Source organism: Calonectris borealis, chromosome 20, assembly GCF_964195595.1.
Source record: "Calonectris borealis chromosome 20, bCalBor7.hap1.2, whole genome shotgun sequence".
NCBI classification, from domain to species: domain Eukaryota; kingdom Metazoa; phylum Chordata; class Aves; order Procellariiformes; family Procellariidae; genus Calonectris; species Calonectris borealis.
The window spans coordinates 9,965,234-9,990,166 of NC_134331.1; positions in this window are offsets into that span (position 1 = coordinate 9,965,234).

Consider the following 24,933-nt stretch of genomic DNA (forward strand, 5'->3'; position numbering starts at 1 on the left):
GGCCATCCATGGGGAGAAGGTTTGGAAAGAGATGAGCCTTGCATTTGGGGTTTTGCTTTGATGAGTTGGACAAGAAGAAAACAGTTGTTAGTGTATATAAAGCTAGAAATAGGCAGATCTAAAACATCAGCAGTTTGGGAAAACTCTCAGGAAAGAAACCCAGCTGTATGAGTTGTCTATAAAGTGGAGCAGGACAGATAAGAGGGATGAGTGGAATTAGCTGTATGAATTTAGCTTTGGGAACTAACTGTCATGAACATGGATAAATTAGGATATGCTTCTGCTTGGAATCTGAGTTCTGGTTTTGTTTTCTGCTTTGTGACACCATGTGGCATGTCAGGAGGCTGGTCTTGTGTGCCAGGGACTGTTGGAGCTCAGATGTTAGGTGAGATGATAGATATTCCAGGACACACATTTGAGAACAGTTTGAGGTATGCATGGATGTAACCAGAGCTGGACTTCAAGAACTTGTGGCCCACAGCAGATTCTGATGTTCAAAGATGTGTCCTTTAATGAAAATCTTGGAGAGGTTGTCTAGTGTTGATTGACAGGCATCACAACTCGCTCTGTCCATGAGAGTGGTCCTTCTGGATCATAGCACTAAGGCAGGAGGTGACAGTCTCAGAATATGTCCTCCCTGGGGCAAGAGTGCTCTTTGAGGCTGGTTACTGGCAGCAGAAGCTAGCCCACTATCACTAGTCTACACAAGACACCAGAGCACAACATGATGCTCCATGCCATTGGCATACGTCTCAACGTCTCTCTCCAGATCATGTTTTACGTTGCTGCCTATGGATGCCCTGGCAACAAGAGGCCACCGGGATCTTCAGCTAATCCAGACTGCAAAATAGACTTAGGTTCAAGATTTTAAAAGAAAAACCTAAACGCACAGTTTCATTCCAGAGGAGACAAAAATGTTGGCTGAGCCACAGAGATTTTTCTTCCCTTTTCTTTTTTTCATCTCTTAGCAAAGAAAAATTTGTTTGGATTTGTCTTGCTTTGGCTGGGCTGGGAATAATTATTTATTAGTGCAATTGTTTTTGGTTTGATAATGAAGTGTAAAATGAATGCCTTGCAGAGCTTTAGTTGGCCATTTTTTGTATCACGGCCAGTCTGCAGCTCCAGCTGCAACCCTGTCCCAGGAGCAGGGAGGTCTGTGAGGTGGGGGTCTTGGGTGCACTAATTCTTTTTTTCAGAAGACTGTATCTGAACAGGTAGAAAGCATCACAGGAAAAGTGTCACTAAATCTGCATTAACGACACTTTTTGGTGGTGAATTATGATAATATTTTTAAGCCTTTATGATAGCCCTACCTGGAGCTATCATAGTAAAGAAGCCATAAATGTGATAACAAAGAATTCTTTCCCGACATGCAGCCAGGCTGATTTTACAGCTACAATTCATGTTAAGTGTGCATTCATTAAATTATTCAGAGATGATAATGTCTCCTCTTCATAATCCTTAATCACCATGCCAATATGATTCTGCTTACACTGGCTAAAGAGTAGCTGAGGGAGAAATGCATTTTGGCAGGGCAAGGATCACTAACACTTTACAGTAACGGTAGATTAATTAGTGACAGATGATGATGGAGTGTGTATCAGAGTAAACATGGCTTCTACCTCAGCACTACAAGGACTCATCATGGTCAGCATTGTAACAAGAAGCACTCCCTTCTTAATGTTACCCTCTGCATAGCTCCAATATAATAAAACATTTATAGAGGATAGAGAAGAAGCTCTGTTGACAAAAAATCATTGGGTCAGAAGACACTTTTGATAGAAAATAATATGTTTCTCTGAGGAATACATATATTCCTCTGATCAGTTCTTGCAAGGCATCCACCCTGGTGCATGACTTATGCCCATCATGCTCTGCTTCATCTGACTTGCCCAGGAAAGATAAATAGTAGTGGCTCAGTGGGTGACAGACAGCCCATGCTCCTGTGAGTGTCATAGGCCACGCACTATGGTGTGATCTCCAGAGTTACAGGGCTACCTCCTTGGTCTCCCTTGTCTCTCTGGAGGGGTCGTATCAAATGCCGTGCTTGACTGAAGATCACATGGGCTCCGTCTAAACCATACGGTCATACTTATTATCCATCTTCACTCACACCTCCCTCATCCTTTCCTAGACCCTTACATGTGAATTTTGGCTAAACCTTTTAGTTGCTGGTCCAATACTAATTCTGGACCTCTCCATAGCAAGATTCATGGCTTAGCCTTGCATTTGAAGGGCAACAGTTCTATGAACTCTCCAAGAAAAACTGATCCCAGACCTCAGTCGAAGTTGTGAACTTGGAAATCAGAAACTTGGGCCTTGCAGATCAAATTACTGTTGGTGAAGAAATCAATGAGATTAAGTGTGGTGACTCTAAAGGGTACTTTCATTTTTTCTGTGGTGGCACCAATCCTGGAGTCATGGCCCTGGAGTGAGAGCAAAGGTTTAAATCCGTTCTCAGGAATCTGCACATGGACACCAGTGGCCAGTTCCCAAAGTGTGAGCAAATGGGACTGAAAGGAGACTATTCATTCTAGCAGCAGGTTTTTCCAAAGCACTTGCAATGCAACTATCGATGGTGTAACAGCTCTGCAAGGACTATTCGTGTTTGCATGTTCAAGAGGGAAAGTGCCCTACATATGTCTCAGCATGGAGTGGTAAGTCTATCCTTGACCTTCCTGTGTGTGATTTAACCTAACTGCTGTGTCCTTGTCTTGAACACACAATAACCCACCCCTCCTTAATTAGGTACTTATGTTTCCTCTATCGTCATGACAGGGATAGGTGCCTTTGAAGGAATCTGGAGGAGATCCTGTCTCCCTAGGTGGATGGGATGTGTTTGCATAGTACCCCTCCCCACTGACCAGTAAGGAATAGATGCACTTTTCTTAGAAGGACAGGGTTCCTCTGCTACCTTTTTGTAACAATGTCCAGTTTTGTTTCCTTTTTTTAATCAAGGCTCTAGCTTTCGGGTAGTCCCAATGCACATTTTCATTCAGCTCCTGATCAGAAGTCTCAGATCCCAGTCCTGCGAGTGCTAACCAAGACACTACTCCACTGAGTAAAACTCCCCTTTTCTATGAAAGGTCATGACAAACTTTTCTCTCCAGAGTGCACAAGTATGACAAGAGCCAGGACCTGAATGTCAGACACAAGCAAATCTGGACCAGAAATAAGGTGCAAACATTAATATGTCCCCTGGAAGAACCCTCCAATGCCCTTTCCTTGCTGTACTTGCCTGAACAACCCTTTCCCTTTGAGATATCTTGCCCAGGTCTCTGTGCTTCAATTCTAGCAACCCTGTTAGAGCATGTCACCAGGAATCCAGAGCTCTTTTTAGTTTCATGATAAATGGAAAACCTTGAGCTTCAGCTTAAAAAAAAAAATTAAAAAATGCCCTGCAGGAAATGTCTTCCTTGGGGCCTCATTACTCTCCATGCTGATTGCCTGCAGGAACATCACTCATGTTTTAATGAAACCCAGAGGGAGGAACGTGTTCTGCTTGGGAGCAAATCACATGTGGTTTCCATCTGGCCTCGCAAGTGAGTGCGTTCACCGGCTGCACTGAGAAACAAGTTAATTATGAAGCCCCCTGGTAAGCATCGATTTTTCCTAGTGTGGAACAAAGGGTCCCTCACCCTCCCACCGCATTCAGCGTACCCACCAGAGGGCTCGATGGGGCACCCACACCTCACTCCTCTTTAGCACGTGATTAAACGTTCTATATGTCATCCCATTTTTTCCTAGTAAGAAAGCATGAAGCCTGCTGGACTCCTTTATGCAAGACTGAAATCCAGCAGCAGATGTTGGCAACACTTCCAACAGCAATGGCCAGCAGTAAAATGCTTGTCAGAGTGGAGCAGGACAGTGCTGTCAACAAGTGTGTGCATAAACGAGCTTGCTCTCTCCATGGCATTTCCTTGGCTGGAGTCCACAAAGCCCCTTGCAGGACCTGCTTAGGAGTTTTCTGTCTAATGCTTTTCCACTGGGAGATGTGATTCCAATACCTGTTTTCATTTTTCTGAAAAGATATTCAGTTTTCCCTTGGGTTGGAGATAGAATATTTGACCTATATCAGATTATTTCATTTCTTTATTCAGACTGAAATGCTTTGTATCAAATTAGTTCAGAATTCTGTCAAATAGCATTTGTCTGCTGCTTGCTGTCTGACAGGAGCTGCTCTGTACCAAATTCTCATCTCCTCCTGTGGAATGGGTTTTCGGAAGGACTCCCTCGCCTTGAACATGCCATGGTCTATGCTGTACGGGGACCAGAGGAGCCATATGACTGACGACCAGGAGCCACAGTCAGGCTGGTGGGCAGGGGAAAGGGGAAACAGGTTATAAACCCCCATGAAAAAATGTTTATGAGTTTACTTGAAGCCAATGGGCTGATCATTTCCTTAGGCAAGAGTGACATTTTCCAACTTCAGGAGCGGCAAAGTTGTCAGCTGTGATCCCATGACTTAAAGCAAAGGACGGCAAAGGATGCTCTGGAATTGTCGGGCCCCTGGGATGGTGATAATTAAGCAGGTGGTTGTTCTGGGCTGCTGCTGTTCAGGAGGTACTGCGTGGACTTTGCTGAAAACCAACACAGGAAATTTCAGACTGCCTTAGGAAAGGGATTTGAGCTGTAGTCTTTCTCAGTGTGGAGTCTAAGAGAGCTTAAAGCTATTCTCACGGTAGATATGTAAAGGTCTTTGCTCACATCTTCCAGTAATGCAGTGGAAATGCATTTTTCTGCCCTGCCTTATTTCCTTGTGTTTGAAAGGCTAAAAAGCAACTGGTTCAAGAAGACCAAAACTTGGACTGCTCTGGAGAGGAGGTTGTGTGCTCTTCCACCAAGCACCCCCAGTCTCTGGGCTTTCTTCAGAGTCTTTGCTTATATTATTAGCTATGATACTTCCCTGTGTATAATACAGGATACATCAAGGGACACAGAGCCATCAGGGTACAAAGCTGAACCTCCTACATGTGCCTACTGGGACCTAAAGACCTTTCTCCCTTTAGTTGAGATACTAAGGATGGGACCCAGCTCTCCTTCCAGGCACAGAACCATTTCTGCAATTCCACATACCACAGAGAGGTTTGAAACCCTGGGCAGGATCCCAGTGTACCCAGCAGTTTGTCAAGTGTTTGATTTTTGTGTTAGAGGTAAGTTTAATCCCTGAATTTGATCTGTCAAATAAAAGCTCGGGTTAGATGTAGTGCTGTGGTCACCTGTAAGTTTGCCTCATGCATTTGACACAGTTGCAACTTATTGGAATAAATGAGCTGAAACTCAGCCTGGGTCCTGCATCCCCCTTTGCAAACTGGTCCTTGGGGGAACCTGAAGCTCAAAATGAAATTTCAGGATGCCCAAGCCCTCCATGAGTGGTTGTCAGAATTGATTCACTGGCTTCAATTTACAGATGGAGGAAGCAGCATCCAGGTATTTTTTTCTGTTTGATTTAATGTCACTCTGTCAGTAACTGATCTCAGCTGAATTATAATCAAACAGAAATGAGTGTGTCTAGACAGGGTTTTGCATAGTTTAACAACATACTTCCACTTAATTTGGTGCTGGTTTATGCATGGACCCACAAGGAAGGATAGGCACAAACAGTTCTTTCAATCAGAAGTGACATTGGACCAAATGTCCTCATATTGCAAAAATCCTAGAGAGTGAGCACCTCACCAAAAGCAGAACCTGCTTTGGACCTCTGGCACCAGAAAAGGTAACTAGAGAGACAGCAAGGAGCTGGACAGGTGACACTGAACTGTCTCTCTTCAGTCTCTCACATTAAATAGGGGGAGTTCTGTAAAGGACTGCAACAGTGGCCTCCCACAAGAGTAAAGATGCTCACCCGCTGATGCAGAGGAAGGTTTCCCCTTGACCTGAGTGGACATTGGCCACCTTGCCCTTTACGCTAGGTAGTATGACTCTTCTCCAAGGAGGGCACAGATCCTTGCTTTATTCTTGCCTCAGCCTCCGATGGGAGGGAGGAGACAGGGCCTAGCAAGCGAAGAAATAAATAACATACACATTTAATAGAGTATAATCAAACTCATCTGCCAGTGGAGCATGCTAATTAGCTTAATGAGATTTCTTGGAATGAGAAAATATTACTTATTTCATTAACTGCATGACAATTGTGCTCCTAAATGAATCAAGAAATAAATCTAAGAATTAAGATGTAAAAAATAAAAAGGTTAATAAAATAACCACTGCCAGAAAAGTGCTTTAACCCAGGAAATCAGGTTAGGTTTAATATTCAGTAATATTTTATGAAAGAAATGACATGAAGCATCTGGAATGTGATTGCTTGCTTCTAGGACAAGCTGTGGAGAGCTTCTCCCCCCGTGTCCCCCGGGGTCCCAACACTAAGGATTTCTTCTGTAGCAGTTGGACCTGGGCCCTGTGAGGGGAACAGCAGGGGTGATTCCCACAACGCGGGGTGTCTTACGGCGCTTACAGCAGCAGTCCTTCTGAGCTTGTGTCCATCAACAGCACCCTCATCTTCATCACTGGGGTGAGGGGGTGTGAGCAAAGAGCTGAGGACATGGCTTGGGGCAGGGCTGTTTGAATAGACTTGGTCCTTTGGGACCTGCCATGTAGGTCTCCAGAGATGTTAGTGGAGTTGTCAGTGGTTCAGACACCTCCTTTCCTGGACCATGGGTGATATATGGAGATGGGCTAGTTTGCTTTGAGAGTGGAGAGCAGCAAGAGTTGCTAGGTTTGGGATTCAGCTGGTAGGCTAGTAGGATTTGATTAATAATAGGAAAATTACTCTGTGAATAATGGGCATATTGGATGAATAATCTCTTGGCAAATAATATCTGATCTGCTTGAGCTGTCAGCAAGGGACATGTGCTGCCTGCGTATGCTGTGTGAAGGCACTGGGTAGTCTGCAGCTTCAAATTTAAGCTTTGTTAAACAAAGCCAAACAAAACCCATATGGTTTATGAATAGAAAAGGTTTTCATCCTGTTAAAAAAATACAAACGTGTAATCAATGGTTATGTTGAGCTGCCATGTAAGTAAGCGAGTTAGAATGAAACCGAACAATCTGATTTCACTCTGTAATGGGACTAAAAGGAAAAATATGAACAAACAAGGCCAGGACCTGCACTTTAATACAACAGAAGGTGCAGAACATCAGTCACCTTAGCAGAACTCAGAGCTTCCCTTCACCTCCAAAAATAGGGGACCATCGACGGAAGTCCCCAGAGCATTTCTGTGCTGTTTGAGCAAGGCCCAGGGGCCATGGAAAGGCATGGGGAAAAGCAGAGTCCACAGGGCTTCACCCTACACACACTCCGTGGAGGGAGGCCTGAGCATCCCCCAAACCCACTCCCAAACTGCCCCAGAACACGGAGCACCGTCTGAAAGCAAACGGGAGGTGTTACAGTGAGAGCCCACAGACACGGGGAACCTGATTCCTGTGTGAAATGCGCAGTCTTTAATGCGGCTGGGGGATGGACCCTGTGGGATTTACTGAGCACATCCCACTGCAGGCTGAACCAGTCCCTGCTGTCCAGAGGAGCCCGCTCTGCTCTCATCCACCCCGAGCCCGCTTCTGAGCTGGCAGCTCCTTGCACACACAGAGTCACACCTGGACAAGTTGAAGCCATCTCCCCATCTCGCTGCCTGTCTGCTTCATACTCTGGATGTAGCTCAACAGAAAAAAAAAGGCTCAAGTGCAGGGACTCCTCCTCTGGCATTGTGTTCATTGCTTGAGCCTCCCCCATCTTCCCGCTTCCTTCTGGTGTTCTGCAGATGCTGTGTCACATCGTAGCACCCTGCTTGGTGTTTAACCCTTTCCCATAGATTCCTCAACGCTGCCATTGTACCTTGACTATGCCAAGCCAGGGTGAGCAAACATTTATTTCAGTTCCTTGTGACTTAAAGAAAAGAAGCAGGATCTTTGCTGGAAGGCAGGAATCTACACTGTGGTGATGTGCTGTTGAAGGGGCACCATGTTTGGCGGTGGGTCAAACTGGTTTCCAGGCCAGAATCACAGGCAAATTCTGTCTTTTCTCTAACAGAGTTTAGAGAATTGAGAAAGCGCTTGCCAGTGCCCCCAGCACAGAGCCCACTGCTCGGTCCAGGCTCACAGCCTGTGGGCTGATGTCCGAGGACGTGAGATGAGATCATGGCACCACAGCATAGTCGACTGTCCCAGGCTCCTCCATCAACTGAGGCCCAATATCTTCTGCAAAGTTCGTTTCCATTCTCGATCTTCCTTTCAGGATGTGTCTCCAGCACAAATGCTGTGCAAGTGCTGAGGTCTTCAGCCAGTGCTCTACCAGATCCCACAGGAGAGGCAGAGCTGGAAATCAAACCTGTGAGCCAAGAGGACAGTTCCAGATATGAGTGGACTTTAGTGCCCCCATTTCTGCTGAGCCTGTCTGCATCAATGGCTTCAATTTCTCCGCTGCACATTGTACTCCTTAAATGATAGTGATGGGTTTCACCCTGCACTGCATTTTCAATGAACTGCTCTGGGTAATGTACACTTTGAAAATGATAGCCAGCAGCTACAGTGTTTCTTTGGTCCCCTGAGATCCCTGTTTGTTTAATAAACTTGTATTTTTCTGAACAGCCCTTTGTGAAGGTAATCTTAAAGGGAAAAAATGCCTGTGAACAGAACTGATTAAGTATCAGAAAATACAAAACACCCTGAAACTCAAATGACACTGCCGCCTGATGAAAAATCCACAAAGAGATTTTAATTAAAATTGATTACAACAGGCAAAAATAAATATCTAAAAAGTCAGGATTAAATCCTTCAATCAATACAGAACTTCACACTGATAGAGAACTCTTTCTCCTTTCCAACGTTGGCCCAATTCTTTCTCTGAAGGCCCCTCAAAACACACAGGCAAAGAAAAAAAGAGCTGATGCAGCAGATTTCACAGCCAGATGTAACCAAAGACCCTTACTCCACCAGTATTCCTCGTGTCTGTGACCTCTCAGCTCCGTGGCAGAAAAGCATTTTCAGTTTGACTGGTTCGCAAAACATCAGTGTCCTGGATGCCTTTCTTCTGATGTTCACCTGCCACCTTGCCAGACTTCGGAGCACAGAAAATATTTGCTCCACCTGCATCCAAAGTGTTTTGACACCTTCACTGAGGGCTTCACCTGGCCTTCCCTTTGCTGAATGCACCCTCCACTGCCATCTTGCAGTGTGGGTAATTGGATTTTCTATACCGTGAGTCTAAATGTTCTGCATATCAGTCACGCAACAGAAACATGAGGTGGCCTCAAGTTACTGCTGGGCAGCAACTTCCTATTGATAATAACGTCCCCAAGAGGGACCCAAGTCCTGCTGTGTCCCAGCATGTCACCTGTGTCACAAAGCAGCTCTGAGGCTGCTTCTGGGTGAAACAGCTCTGCCAGGCTGCTGTCAGTGTGATCCTCCAGGCAGAGTAGTCCTGCTTCCTGGGCACTGGCATGCACAGAGGACCGTGTGCTCTTCAGGCCAAAACTGCAGCACCCTGAACTTAAGCCTCCTGCAGGGTTCTGGTTTCAGGAAGGTTTGGAGGCCTGTTCAGCCTCTCTCAGTTATTATCAGCACACAGAGAAGCTTTGTGGACTTCAGTGGACTCAGAGCTTCTCCCTCACTATGCTGGTTCTACTGCCATCCTCTGGCAGCTGCTTTTACATGATACACTCTTCCTTTGGACAGACCAGGCCAAGCTTCAGGCGAACAAGGAGGACACTATTCTCTCTCCAACTCACCAATTTAATTTTTCCTATCTTCCTTTCCTAGCAGAACCTCAGAGCTGAACAACTTGTTTCTGGCAGGCCAGGCTGAAAGGACATCTGGAACATAATTCCCACGAGGTCTCTGCTCTCAGTGTCTTTAGGGAGGGGACCTGTCACGTACCATCTTGGGTGGGGGACAATGTGTGATAGATGTACAAACTCCTCTGACACTGCCATTCAGATGCAGTTCCAAGAGAGAATCCTTTAAAAGTGCAGAAGGGGTGAGTGTAGAAATGCAGACAAGAGACCCCCTGCCCAGATCGACCTGGGACAAAGTACCAAAGCTCCATTTGATGTAGTGGAGGTTTTATTTTGCATTTTTAAGTAAACAGCAAGGACTGAATTCCCAGTGTCTGACAAAATGGGATGGTATCATTACAGACAAAGCAGTTATTCTGAGGCCAGGCGTATTCCATTTCCACATCACGGGGTGGTGATATCAATGATAACCAGGCTGGTGCTGAATTCATCTAGTCACACTGGGGTAAATCCAGTGTGACACTGCTAAGAGTCACCGTTCTCTAAGCGTAGGAGCAGGACAGACTCAATCGCAGCATTTTCATGCATTTTTTGTCCCTGAAGTTTTTGTTATATCCTGTCTGAATATCTCATCTCAATTTATAGCTGCAGTTTCTCCTTCTCCCACCATGTACCACCGTGAAAAGCCTTCCTCTGTCTTCTTGATCCACTGTTCCAAACAGTATCCCTCAGATTTGGGAGGGAGTCGAGGTGTTTAATGGAGATGAGGGCAGATTTCAATAAACATTGTCCTGAAGACCTGGGAGCTCAATGCCTTTCCTTGGTGCCTTACTGAAGTTGGGGGGTAGAGACTGGGGGAAGTATGAGATACTGTCACTGTTGGTCCTCTCGTCACTGGGAAAGTAAGAGAAAAGTTGTTTTCTCTGCAGCTCTGATTTGCCTCTGTGCAAAGCAGCCCGTATCTCTGAACAATCCTGACAGTGCAGGAAAAAAGACTCCTGACAAGCGTATAATCCAATTAGCTTCTCGCTTTCACATGAATTCAGTTCTAGCTCATGAAATTGCGTGTCATTTATCCATCACTCCAAAAGACTCCAGAATCCAGTTGCCTTTCTTGAAGCCAGAAATGAGACACTAACAAAAGGATCCATTAGAGATGTCATTCAGGGCTTCCACTTCTGCTCTCCCAGATAATGGATGAAGCTCTGTAGCAGATTGCAGCTCTGGAAGAATTCAGGGCAGCTTATTCCTCTTCTTTGGAGCCTGTGCAGCATCCCCCAAGACACACAGAGTCAGACCCTACAGATGGCTGTGTCAAGACAGGCCAGCACATCTCCAAAAATACACCCAGCTGAAGCAATCCTGACTTTTCACAGTAATTGCTTGCACCAACTGTTGGTTTTTTTATTTTTTTTCAGTTTGCTTTTTTTTTAATAATGACTAATTTATTTGATGAATTTCACCTTTCTTTCCTGTTTACTAATTGCCTACAGATAGATTGCAAAAATACCATAGTTATTTGGGGACTAATTCTGGAAAAGTCAAATGTCAGAAGGCCAGAAGCTTCCAAAGGGAACTTCATCTGTTCTCCAACAGTAGAACCCAAGCACACTGCACGGGAGGGAATTCTGGAGCAGGCACAGAGGTCCAGCAAGGCGAAACAGTGGGAAGACCCTGCGAGCTGCAAGCAGAAAGGTACCTGATGGCAATGGAAGTTCCTTGCACACACGGACAGCCCTGAGCAGAGAGAAACAAGGTCGCTTCCTGACGGTCACTGAAAGTCTGTTGGATGCAAAATACCTTCAATCAATCAGTGGTCAGAGTTCTGGACAATGACCTACAGCCTACTATCCACCCAGACTTCAGTGGCTTTGTCCTACAGGACAGAGATACTCAAAGTCCCAGTCTGAATGTCTTTCCTGCTTTTACCTCTGGGCAAAGGCTTGTGTTTTATTCTGCCCTTATTAGCCAGAGGATGTGGGGATGCAGCTTGGTGCTCCTTCTATACACATGTGCGTATGGACTCCTGCTGATAGCAAACAGGCTGCCTGGAGTCACCTTCCTAGCAAAGTGAAAGGCTTGAAATTTCCTGAGCAGAGGTTGCAGCCATGCCCTTGCAGCTGATGAGGGCTGGAGCACCAGGGCTGACGGTATAATTGCTGCAGACAATAGCACTGTCACACAAGGGGACTCCTCCCTGCCACATGTCTGAGAGTGCCCACCTCATGGAACTGGCCAGGCCCTGCCCCCACAGCCTCTTTTATGTTCATGGCCCTCCTTCTTTGAAGCTATTGGCTTCTGGCCCTGCACTTTGGAGAATTGTAACATCATAGAATCATAGAATGGTTTGGATTGGAAGGGGCCTTTGAAGATCATCTAGTCTACCCCCCCTGCTGTGGGCAGGGACATCTTTTACTAGATCAGATTGTTCAAACCCCCGTCCAAGTTCCAGTGTCTCACCACCCTCATCTTAAAAAAATTCTTCTTTATGTATAATCTAAACCTACCCTCTTTCAGTTTAAAACTATTGCCCCTTGTCCTGTCACTACAGGCTCTGGTAAAAAGTCTTTCTCTGTCTTTCTTATAAACCCCCTTTATATAGTGAAAGGCCACAATAAGGTCTCCTCAAAGCCTGCTCTTTTCTAGGCTGAGCAATCCCAACTCTCTCAGCTTTTCTTTACAAGGAGAGGTGTTCCAGCCCTCTGATCATTTTCATGGCCCTTCTCTGGACCCGCTCTAACAGGTCCATGTCTTTCTTGTGCTGGGGACTCCAGACCTGGATGCAGTACTCCAGGTGGAATCTCACAAGAGCAGAGTAGAGGAGGAGAATCGCTTCCCTCGACCTGCTGGCCACGTTTCTTTTGATGCAGCCCAGGACGTGATTGACTCTCTAGGCTGTAAACCCACATTACCAGTTCATATCCATTTTTTCATCCACCAGTATCCCCAGGTCCTTCTATACAGGGCTGCTCATACCCTTTGAAGCAGGGATACAAACTGCAGTATGGCTCCAGATGGAGGTTTGCAGGATGGCAGAGGAGTCCGGTATGCACCAGCACCAGCAGAGGATCCTAAGTCATCATCCTGTCTAGAAGGGCAGACTCCAGCTGCTGATTCTGTCTGCCTGTGCCCCTCGTATGCAAATGTCCATTTTTCCTCGGCTGTCATGCCAACAGGAATTGAACGTGTATGGGGGACCCAGCTAGCAAACAGGCACACTTGGTTTTTATTCTCACTCCTCATTTACCATGACCATGGTTTGACATCTGGGACACTGGCAGCAGTGACATCTCCATTCCTGCCATCACTGTCCCTTGACAGGACCAACACAACTGCTTGGGGGCGTTGTGCTGAAAAGAAGCAGGAACTGATCTAATTTTAAGTGACCAGCATGTTTTTGCGGGATTTATTAATATGGATCGTGTCTCCAACCAGAGGCCAAGGACAGGCTCAGCAACACCTTTGTAGACCTGATGGGAACAGTAGTGCTGCAGCACAAGGTGAGAATAAAGAGTGGATGGAGACATTAGACAAATGTGATAGCTGGGGCCTTCCTCAAAGCCCTTCATCACCAAGCTACAGCCCATGTGGCCTGCAGCAAGAGGCTCAGATGATAGCAGACTTTACAGCCTCCAGAAGCCTAAGAAATGGAACTGTGATTTAAGGTCATGTCCAGTTAGACCCCACTCACTGCCTACTGTCACACCAGGTGACAAACAGGGCTGGGAAAAGACTGACATTTCCTCAGTCATTGAGGTTTAGGTACCTGAAGACACTCACAAAACACAGAGTCTGTACCATGGACCCAAGTCTTCTTATTTCTCTGGAGAGTCATTGGGATTTGCAGCCGATGCAGCCCCAGCATTTACCCTTGTCTCCTTCACTGTGGTCACCAAGATGGGCCACAGGATGAGATGTCCCAGGGAGCAGCGTGCATTTATGTTACCTGGAGCCTCTTCAAAGTAGAAACAGCTAGAATGAGGCCCCCAGTAAAAAAGTAATTTAAAGAAATTACAAAGCCAACTTCTGCCCTTGACTGAGTGTTGCCAGAGCCAAGCAGGTTTTGGTGCTGCAGCTGTCACTGCTTCACTGCTGAGGCTGGGACATGGTTTTTCACCAGGATTCATTTCAGAGAAATGACTGTTTCCCTCCCTCCTCTGGTTGGTTTTGAGTTTCTTTAGGGAAAGCTCTCTGGTGACTTAAGGAAATCCTTGTCTCATTACCACCCACAGAGCAGCACTCAGTGCCATGCCCTGTGTGTGTTAACTCCTGCACTCTTCTTCAGTTGTGGCAATAATACATCTTATGGGTGTGAAGATTGTGAGAGACCTAGTCATTCAAGAACGAGAGCTAAAAAGTGTTTAATAGCTTTATAACTCTTTTCAAAGGGATTATTCCCTTCTTTTTTCAGTCTTTTTCTGCACTTGACATGGCACTAAAGCAAGCTAACCATGTTCTCAATTCCCACAGATACAACAGCCTGTAATTCCCATTTATAAATTGTAAGTAGAGGCTTAGCTTACCTGTGAACACAGGCCCCTGTCGCATGCCCCGTTTTCTCCCTGACATTATGGTCTTCGCCGTGAAAAACGCTGTGAAAAACGCCGTGAAAAATGGCAGAAGCTCCTGTACAGTTTACATGGGAGCTGCACAGCTGCATCCACACCAGGGTGCAGGATCTGGGCCTTTTAAGCCCCTATTTACCTGCTGTGAGGAAGAGGCTTACTCCAACACATTGTCAATGATGTGTTTGTTGCCTCTAATTATAATTCATTACTGTGCCTGTGGCACTTATTTTTGTGCACAACCCCTCTGTGGTAGAAGCTGGGTCACATGTAGACCAAGACATCTTCAAGTGTGATCCCTCCTGCTTTCCAGGAACAGACTGGAGGAAGGGATTCCTGATAGGAACATTCCGTAAAATGTTTTTAAAGGATGTCTGTCCAGGATGATCCATCATTCACTACTGCATGTGCAGCAAGGAAGCAATCTATGTGCCTTTAGCCCATCTTCTCGAGATATAAAAACATACCACGTGACCAGCACCCAACCAGAACAATTTGGGTTTTGAACAAGGGATGTTCTACTCTAACAGACTGCTCAGCAACTGCAGGTGGGAAATTATTCACAGAAAATCTACATTCAGTGATTTCGTAATTGTGAGAAAATAACAATCTGCCCACGAGCAATGTGTGAGCAGAACAGGAGTTACACACCGGGAAAAAGCTTTGTGCAAAACCTCCTTCTCCCTCTGCCTTTCAGAGCTTTTATTTCATCTCCTCAGATATTAGCAGGTCAGCCTGCATCCAGAAGCAAGACAGAAAATGTGGAAAAAACACCTATTTTTGAAGGAGCAGAAAACACCTGCTGCCAGTCTTTGTGGATTCAGGAGCTAGAATTAGGGCGACCGTGCATTTTGGTCTGATCTGATAATACCCATGTTTCTTTGACACTAAGAAGCACCAGCAAAGAAGGGCTGTTTGGCCTGCTTTGTGCATACGAAACCTTATTTACCAAGGGCAAAAGAAAACTGGGAGATGGTATTTTGCAGAGACCTGAGAGGCCCAGAATTGCCCTTCCAGATCTGACCTGGGTAGTGCTTGCTGATGTGACTAATCCCCTGCTCTGACAGAAGACGGTATGGCAGAAAAGGCATGGAGTAGGGAGTGTTTGCAGAGTAAGTCCACCCCAGGCATGAAGAACTGCTGGTCACTGCACTCTGAAGTGTACTCGACATGGACCTGCTCTCTCAGGGTGTACCCACAGCTTTAGTTGAATGGGGTATGGGCATCACTGAACACTATCAGAGGTCCTTTGCGGTCTCCCTGACTGCTTTCAGCTCCATCTCCTTTTACCCTTGAGGAAGTTGATTTTGCTCTGAGCTGCTCCCAGAGTTGTGACAGTCCTCAGAGAAATGTCTAAAAGGGTTGCTGAGCACTGTCTGACTGTAGTGTTCTCCAAAACCTATGGAGCAAACCTGAATCACTGTTTGGTCCTAGGAAAACCCAAATTTTAGCCTGCTAAAGCTTCTCAAGATGAATTTCACTGGATATGTTTATGTGGCACCAGCTTTCTGTGAGACCGGAGCTGTCACTCCTTTACTGACACTCCCTGGTAGTTCTCCTTGCTAATAGCAGAAGGACCTGGAAATGTCTGTATTTGGGTGATGAAAGGTATTCAGTACTGCACAGCAGTCCTGAGACAACCTTGAAATCCTCCTGGAATGCCTCACTCAAAAAGCCATCACTTTATTGCAGAGATTTTCTCACAGCTGTTGCAGTCCAGTAAGTATTGACTTGGCAGTATAGGGTCTCAGGACTGGTTGGGACTTGTCCTGGTCAGAGCTAGTCTTGGGTTATTTTGTCTGTGATACAGTGCTGTGATTATCATCTACCCTGGGTTGGCTCCACTCTGTGGTAAAGCCCTAACAACCCCTCATTTGTTTGCACAACAAACAACAGCCCTTTTTCATTTAGGGGACTTGGGGAAGCTACTGAGGCTTTAGCTGGAAGTCAATGAAAAGAGAGCAGACTATGATAGGAAAACATGTAAAAATAGACTCAAGTAGACCTAAGACCAAGGAAGAAGAAATCCTCACCATGAGCATTGTAATCCTCTTGGTGGAGGATTCTGGATAACAGCAAATTGTCATAACCTCTTCCAGGGCTCCTCTGAGGACCCTGAAGGTCACAAAAAGCGTGAACATAGCCCCAGAAAACAGGCATTGGTACTAGGAAGTTTTTGTATAACAAGTTTAACAGTTTTATTTAGGAGGTTTTTCTGTATTAGATAATTTGGACTGTTAGTCTACTAAAACATTACTTAAATTTTACGTTAAGTAAATTCTTTCCTCCATATATAAGATGTGTTTCCTTTTGCTCACAATAACATTTTGACTGTAACAGTGTGATTTAATATCCTTCCTGCAGATGGTGAAGGAATCCTACCAGGAGGCTCTTTGAAGTCAGATACATTTCAGAATAAATCTGCTGAGCAGGTAGATTTTGCACTGGGAATATTCCCCAGTTTGCTGCTTGCCAGGTGAAGTGGAGAAGATGTTAACAAAGTCAATGAGCCTAAAGATGAAAGGCAGAGAGTGAATGGCAGTTTCCAATGACAGGAGCTAGTTAAGGCCAGAGTATTAAGTGTTTCCAATGTGAGCACAGGGCAGGCAGCTGTAGGAGTCTGAAGGATCAGTTCAGCCTGCTGGAAGGCCAGCTCACCTTGGTTTTATCAGACCCTTAAGGTGTCAGTCATGAGCAAGGTGACTGGGGTTCAAGTATTTGCTTTGCTGTGGATCCCCTGGATGACCCTGAGCATCTATCTATGCTTTGTTTTTGTGCAATGACTAAAATGTTTCTGTCCTGGTGGAGCTGGACAGGTTGATCTATCCTGCCAAAGGGCTGGAAATGCCAGGGATGTCAAGACCAGACAAATAGGATGGATGGATGGATGGATGTGCGTGGAGGGGAGTTTACACGTTTACACATTGATTTGGTGAAAGACACCCCTTCCTTCAAGTCAATATAGCACCAGGAAAAAAAAGTCTGAGCAGAAGTTAGATAAAAATCCTCCTCTCCGCTGCACTGGAGGCTTGGCCAGATGACAGGTAGGCAATGAGTGTGCTTTCCACTCTGGCATCCCGTGGATGCAGACTTTGCATGCACAGAGCCATTCTCTCCGAGGCATCTCAGGGGCAACTGTCTTTGCTTTGAGGTTGGAGCCCAGAATGGACTTGGTTAGTCATCAAAGGCAGTTAGGTGAATTGCTTTTCAAGATGGGATCTTCAGTCTCTACGATTGGGCGGGGTGATCTAATAGCAGCCTGCAACTGCTTGAAGGGTTGTTACAAAGGCAGTGAATTCAAACTTCTTGATAGTGGTGGACGGTGTGAAAAGGTGCAGTACGCACAAATTATGGCTGGGGAGATTCAGAATGGACATTAGGAAAATCATTTGCTCAGGAGTGTCGAGCAGAACTGCAAGAGGTCACCCAAAGAGGCTGTGGGATTTGTCTCTGGAGGTTTTCAAGACTCAGTTAGACAAAGCCAGGGTGACCTGATCCAGAGTTAGCAAGATCCAGCAACATCCAGCTGATCCAGCAATAGCCCTATTCCAGGTAGGAGTCCCTTCCTACCGACCCTTGTCAATTTTCTCTTCCCAGATGGTTCTGGAGAATTCGTGGAGGCCCTAGACTGATGGATACAGATGTAAAGTTGTGCAGCATGTTAAGAACAGCATGTTTCAGAGTGACACCAGACTCCAGCCTAAGGAGAAAGAGTCTGGGTTACAACTCTGATTTAAAGCAGAGGCAGCTTTCAGCCCAAACAGCATTTCAGGTCCACCAGTACCCCTGTCTGCTGTCCAAAAGAAACAACAGTACTAGTCAGCAGCTGGCAAAATATTTGTTGTTCTGGCAATAAATTATTTCCAGATTTTGTAATAAGCCAAAATAGAGGAGGAAAAAGAGAGATGCAGATAGTGGGAAACATATTTCTAAAGTAATTATTCTTATTAATCAAGCAGACTCACACAAGCTAATTTCATGCCTTTGACCTAGATGCAGACTTATTTTAAAACATTCCATATCTTTGCTCTGGTTCAAGCTGGCCTCAGAATATGCATGGTTGTGTGCCATGGGTTAGGAATGACAGGATCTGTGTTATTCATCCAGACTGCAATGGTTGGCTTGACCTGGTCACTCCCACAGCCTTCCCTTTGCCTTGCTGAACTGCCATATCTCCCGTTTGGACACGGCAGGAGGGACTCAGGTTCTGGAAGCCTGGTGGTATTTGGTGGCTTCCAGAAAAATTGGGTCATGTTTGAGTTGGCTCACAAAAGTGAGGTGCAGGCAGGGTTTTCTTATGGTTAGAAATAGTCTGTGGCATTTGAGAGAACATCAGGCAGCACAGTCATATCCCAGTCAAGCTGTTAGGCACATGCCACATGCCACCTTCTCTGACTGCCCCCTTGCTCAGCATAGCCCCACTCAGTTCCCCAGCCTGCTAGCAGAGTCTGTGAGAGTGAAGCATTACCCACTCTTAAGGAATATAGAGTTAGAGAGTGCTTAAGACAGACATAAGTCCTTTGAGCCACATAGGATGCATTCAAAGGCGTTGATGGGTCAGGCTGTTGTCATTGTGAAGCCCTTCTCTAACATTTTGGAAAGGTAATTGCAATTGGGAGAGGTTCCTTATAACCGGGAAAAGGCAAACGTCATACCTGTCTTCAGGAATGACCAAAAGGAGGATCTAGGGAACTACAGGTCATTCAGCCTCACCTGAGTCTTTGGGAAGGTAATAGAGCAAATCCTTCTTGAGTGTTTGGGGAGAACCAGTGATGACTGACCAAGGGCAATACCAATTTGTATACTACAGAAAGAGTTGTCTGCAATATTTTCTAAGTCCTTTATTTTGATGTGAAGCAGTGAAATGTATTTTCACCAGTAGCTAGAAATCCCTCCTTTAGCCCTCTGACTCTTTGCTGGTAACATGAGTTTAATTCTGAGGAGCAGCATATTTCCAGAGTGTCAAAACCGGAGGTGAATGAGAACCTTTTGCTATTCAGAAAGGAAATAAAATGGCTTTAACAGCTACTGCCTATCCTTATGATTGTTACTACTCAAAACAGAAGCTTGTCTGTGGTGTAAAATAAATGTCCTCATTTATAATCCTTGGAAATCAAAAAAGAAGCAGTCAAAGCCTTGCTTGGAAAGAGAGATACAACCGTTGCAGGAATGAGAGGAACAGCAAACAATTACAGATGGTAGAGAGACTCTTTGAGATGCTTTGGAGCTGAAGCAGTTTCTACTGAGAAAGTGGAAATAATCATAACTGGAACAGCACAAGAAAGGTACTACCTAGGAGATTCTCTTCTGACTTGATCCAAAGGGTACCAACAGGGATGGAGGAAGGACAGAGATCTGAAAGATAATTACTTATTGGTTTTGGACCTATTGTTTTAAAGGGAAAGTATCAGCATTAACGCCTTAGATGAAGAGGATGGGCCTTGATCTTGTTCAAAGTCATGCTTACCTTGTAAGAGGCACCTAAAACAGGAGCAGGCACCTGAGATCTTACAGCCTGTGAAGAACAAGTCTGAGTACGTTCACATCTTCCCACTGGACTGGTTCTCCAGCTGTGTTGCCCCATGGACAGGCAAAGAATCAAGTGGCCAGAAGCATCCTGATGTGGCAAATTCTTCTTCTCTTCCTAACCTGAAGCGAGGATCATGTGTCTTGGAAAGAAATTATTTGACCAAAAAAGAACTTAGAGGTGAGTGAAATTAAGGATGGTGTTCTCTGGTCCATGAGAAAGGAAAAGAGACTGTGGCTTGTGGCCCCCACCTTGTCCCAGAGTGGGACAACATGTGGGTAACTTCCTCAGCAGGGCCCACCTCTGATGCCACCACTACTGCAAAAGTAATCCAACCTGGGTCCTCCATACTGCCTCCTCCTGTGAGGAGAGGGGAGGTGGGATGAGAAGGCCCCAGCCCAGCCCTGGCTCTGCTTCACATGTGCTACCTCTCTGCCTGCAGCCAGCCTGCATTTGGCCATGCACCAGCTGACAGCCCACACGTGCACAGAGGCCCCATGGTGGTAGAAGACTCCTGAGGAGCAAGGTATTCTTGAGAGGCTGGCACCATCACCATAGCCTGGAGGTTTTCCTGCCTAGATCTGTCTCAGCAAAATGTGCACAGTGTTTGTATGAGGGTGGAGTAGCCTGAGGAAATTCTGTTTTATTTTGGTTTTGCCTTTGGCAAAAGATCCTGACATTAATTCATTAACGTTTGCAAAACACTTTGAGTTTCTCTGACAAGAGCCTCTATAGTAGTGCATAGAATTCAATTATTCAATTATTAATTATTGCAATTCAAGTATTCAATTATTAATTGTTATTATTACTGTTACCGAGACCAGAGACTAGCATACACAGAACAGCTCCTGGCCTGCCTAAGAGCAATGCACCTTCAGTCCCTGCCTCCAAAACTTCTTTTGCTTTGGCAAAGAGCTTGCACGTATCAGCACACCTGACTTGCACAGTGCTGTCTCCTGTCTCATGACCCAAGCCTGAGCATGAACCATGGGTCATTCTCACACCTACTTGGATGTGGATGGAAGAGCTGAGATCTGAGCAGCTTTTACCTGCTGGGAGAGTGATGTAGTTATTAAAAAACAAACCTGATCTTCCATCAGTTTTGCAAATGAAAGTTTGGAGCTTGATTCACCGTGAAGCAGAGAACTATTTTTATAAATGTTTGAGCAGTTGGATGATATCCAGGAATACATGTAGCACTGGGAATGTTAGGTGGAAATATTTGGTTGATAAATCGCATCTGAAAGGAGTGTTTTGTTAAGTCCCCTTTGTCACAGTCATGATGTTCTGGTTCAAGCAAAGCTTGTTTTCTTTACACATGTGCTTGAGACTGTAGTAAAGGTCACACTGCCTGTGGGCAAGTCTGTTCACAGAGACTTTAGCATCTGCACCTTGCACAGACATAGTCATCTTCACACTCAGTGCTGACCAGAGAGCAACACAAGCTGCAAATTCTCCCCCTTTTTGAACAACGACATAGAACCTGCACCACAAAACCTGGCAGCAGAAAGCAAGTCAGTCCAAGAATTAATATTGTTTGCAAGCAGAAGTAAAATTCAGTATTAAAATTATTTAAGTGGCCTTACAGTCAGCAGAGACACACCCCTAGAGGTGTGATTCCTTTGAGGCGGATGAATTGCTCCTTGGGAGGCTGTGTCTCTCTCTGTTGTCTGCAAAGGGCCTCCAGGACAGCTGCTCAACTGAAGACATCTCCTCTGTACAATCTGGCGATACGTCTCCCTTCTGGGGTCTCCCCTAGTAGTGAGTGGCTCTGAGTACCCAGCGCTACCCAGAGTAGCTCTCTGACAGTGTGATTTTGGTTGCCATGAATGACAGCAAACAGCCCAAGACAACGAGCTAAAACCAACGTGCTGGCAGGAGGCAATAGAGAAACAATTTCAGCAAGGACTGGCTGAAGCTGGCAGTGGGACTGTTCAATGAGTCGGTCAAACAGTAGAGGGGGTGAGGCAGGGTCTCACCCAGCGTCGTCTGCAGCAGCCGTACATCTGCCCATCATGCATGCTGTACGCAGCGGTTGTGTGGACCAGCTCTAACCATCTCCTACCAACAGCACACTCAGCTGTTGCTGCCTCCAGACCTCTTCGACGAGGTGACAGTGATACCTTTATCTTCATCCTACAAAGCAAGCAAAGCTTCCTTGCTGATGCAGGCACACTGAAGTTGTTCTCTGGGCTGAAGGACAGACAAGCATTGTTTTCAAGCATTTCTTCCTAAAGGTAGATGCCTAAAAAGGAGGTGGCTTGTCCTAAAGTAATTTAGTTCTTCTCTAGCCAATGGAAAAAACCCTTCATCCTGCCTTAGGCACCTGTCTTAGTTTGAGATGAATAATTTCTAAAAGTGATCACTGAACCAGAAAAAGTATCTCTAAAGAATTGAGCCGTAGAGGGAAGTGGAAAGGGCAAATCCAGCTCTCCCGATGCTACTAATGCTTTGATTCACGGGTTGTGCACAGGTTTGTCCTGAAAAGCTAAAGCCACGGACTAAATGAGCCATCATCAGGAAAAGATAATTTCCTCTGGTTCCCATGTTGTATTAGGGGATAGTAACTAAGAGAACAGCAGGAGACAGCCCAGCTGAGGTGGTCTTTGGCAAAACCTGATCCAATGTGGGAGTATGGGATAATGCTCTGTGGAGATAGAGGTCTCCTTCACTGCCTGTTTGTAGGCTTGGGCAAAAAAGAGCAAGGCAACAAGAGTATGCTGAGAGCTGTGGTTGTCAGAAGAGCAGAGGTGAGTGCTAGGGACACCAGAACTGTAATGTCAGAGCCCAAAAATGATGACCTGTGGGAAATAAAATACACTTGAAACGTAACAGAAGTTGCCTCAGAACCCTGGGGCCAAAGCCAGTCCCCTGGACAATGGAATTTACCCTGGGCTTAGGTTCTGTTTTATTCATTTTTGATGGATGGATGGATGCGGGGTGAGGGAGTCCCATAGCACAACCCTGCTGCATAGGCTACATACAGTCTCTCTGCTCTCTACAGTGTTGTGACTTTAAGTCTGTCAATTCCCACTCTGTAGGGGCCCCACAGCCAAGGAAAACCAGCCTTTGCCAAATTTACTCAGCCCCTCATCAGCAGAAGCCAAAAAGTCTTCCTGCTACACGAGAAGCTATTAGCACCTCCCAATGCACAAGCTGACATGTTCTGCAGGGCCTATGTTGCTTAGCAAGATCCTATTTACAGGGAAATCTCTCATGTGTGGAAATACATTTTCTCACACATCATTTGCTCTGCTTTCCTCTTATACTGTGAGATTTTCCTTCATGCAGTGACAGGAACATGGGAGAGCCCCCCTCTCCTCTAACTGAAATATTCCATAAACATGAACTTCACTTGAAATAGTGTGGGGAAGTGTAACAGCTCCCGCTGATGAAACCCTGAAAATAAAGCTTTGACAAATTAGGGGTATCACTCTGCTGCACCCCATGCTCACTTCCACCCACAGTAACAGGTTTTCTGTCTTCTATTCTGGTGCTTGGCACTTTCTCATCCCTGCAACATTTCTCTGCCATCCACTAACGCATGAAGTCCTGTCATTAACATCCATCACAAACGAAACTGCTCTAGTGTTGTCCTCAGCAGTAACTTTGGGGAGATTGGCATCCATTTCCCACAATGCTGATGGAGGAAATTTTTCAGTGGGCTGAAGTGTGTTTTGGTTTTTTTTGTTAAAAGGCAATAGTGAGGCTTGTTGTCTGTACGTTCAACTCAAATAAAAATATTTTGGTTTTTTGAGCCTTTGGAGAGCTTTGGTGTGATTCAGTCCATAGTAAAACTGTGCTTTCCGAGAATGACTGATTGCTAAAGGGATTCTGTTGTTGGTGGCTCCCATTCTCTCCTCTGGGGTTGGCAGTTTTACCACACTGCATTTCCCATGGTGTAACCCAGTCTGCACCAAAGGGAAGACTCTGCACATCATGGGAATCACAAGAGTGTTGGGACATTGTGGAAACTCACCCAGCAATGCATCTGACCACATAGAAAGGTCAGTGCCTCATACACTCACACTACGGAAGATATTTATCCAAAACAGTAAAATAATTCCAGATCAGATTTGAAATGGGAGGTTTGGTCATGGTGACAAGGTAAAATAATGTATTCTTACTGAAAACAGTGAAGTGCAATGAGTTGTGATTGTCTGACTGAAATATTTTGAAGTGGTTTATTCTATGGAAAGATAATATGACCTTTTCTCCTCTAAATACAAAGCATCTCCAACCCAGGCATGGGCAAAAAGCAAGATCTGTGTTCACCTTCTGTCAGCTGTGACTTCCCCATGCGGAGAAGCACAGTACCCGGACTGCACTGTTGTCTTTGCAAAGCCAGAGGCTGGTGCACAAGAACAGCAGTTACACGGAAACTGGGGTGCGTGGGAAAAGTCATTCAATATTGTTTCGCAAGGGATGTCATAATTCAGTCTCACTCTCATCAGTATGATTATTCCACATTTCTAAGCTGCGGCGATAGCAAAATAGAGTCCAGCCTCTGAGACTCGTTGCACGGTGGTTGAAAGCTCCAGGTCTGCTGGGACATCTGGGCTCCTCTCTGGACTAGGACAGGCTCCACAGGGCTGGGCTGGCAACCTGGCAGGAAAGCACTGCTGAAAACCCCTGCAGAGCTGCAATTCAAACCTGCTGGGAGCTCCTGGCTCTTGCTCCCGTACTGTGGCAAATGTCATCTGCTTCTGGAAATGGCTCATTTCTGTCAAATTTCTACAGATCTGTTTTACAGCAATATTTCCGTCTGGGCCTCAAGCTGAAATCTAGTGACTCAGGCACTTTCCCTTGGCATTTCGATTTCCTTTTCAGGACTTGTCTAATTAAACTGCACAGACTGCACCAAAAAGCTGATGGCAGAATGTTGTGTTGTCTGCAGCCTAATGAGGACCTGCTTTTAGCTGGGTGAATATAAACTTGTAATAAGGTCTCCACACAGACAACAGTTTACACTCTTGACATAACCTATTCACACACTTAGAAGAATTCAGTCTCCTTGCAAGAAACGAAACATGCTGTATGTGCCACGGTTGTATGGGAAGAGGGAGGAAAACTGTCCCTCTTGTATGATCGTAAAATAACTATTGTTTGTGAC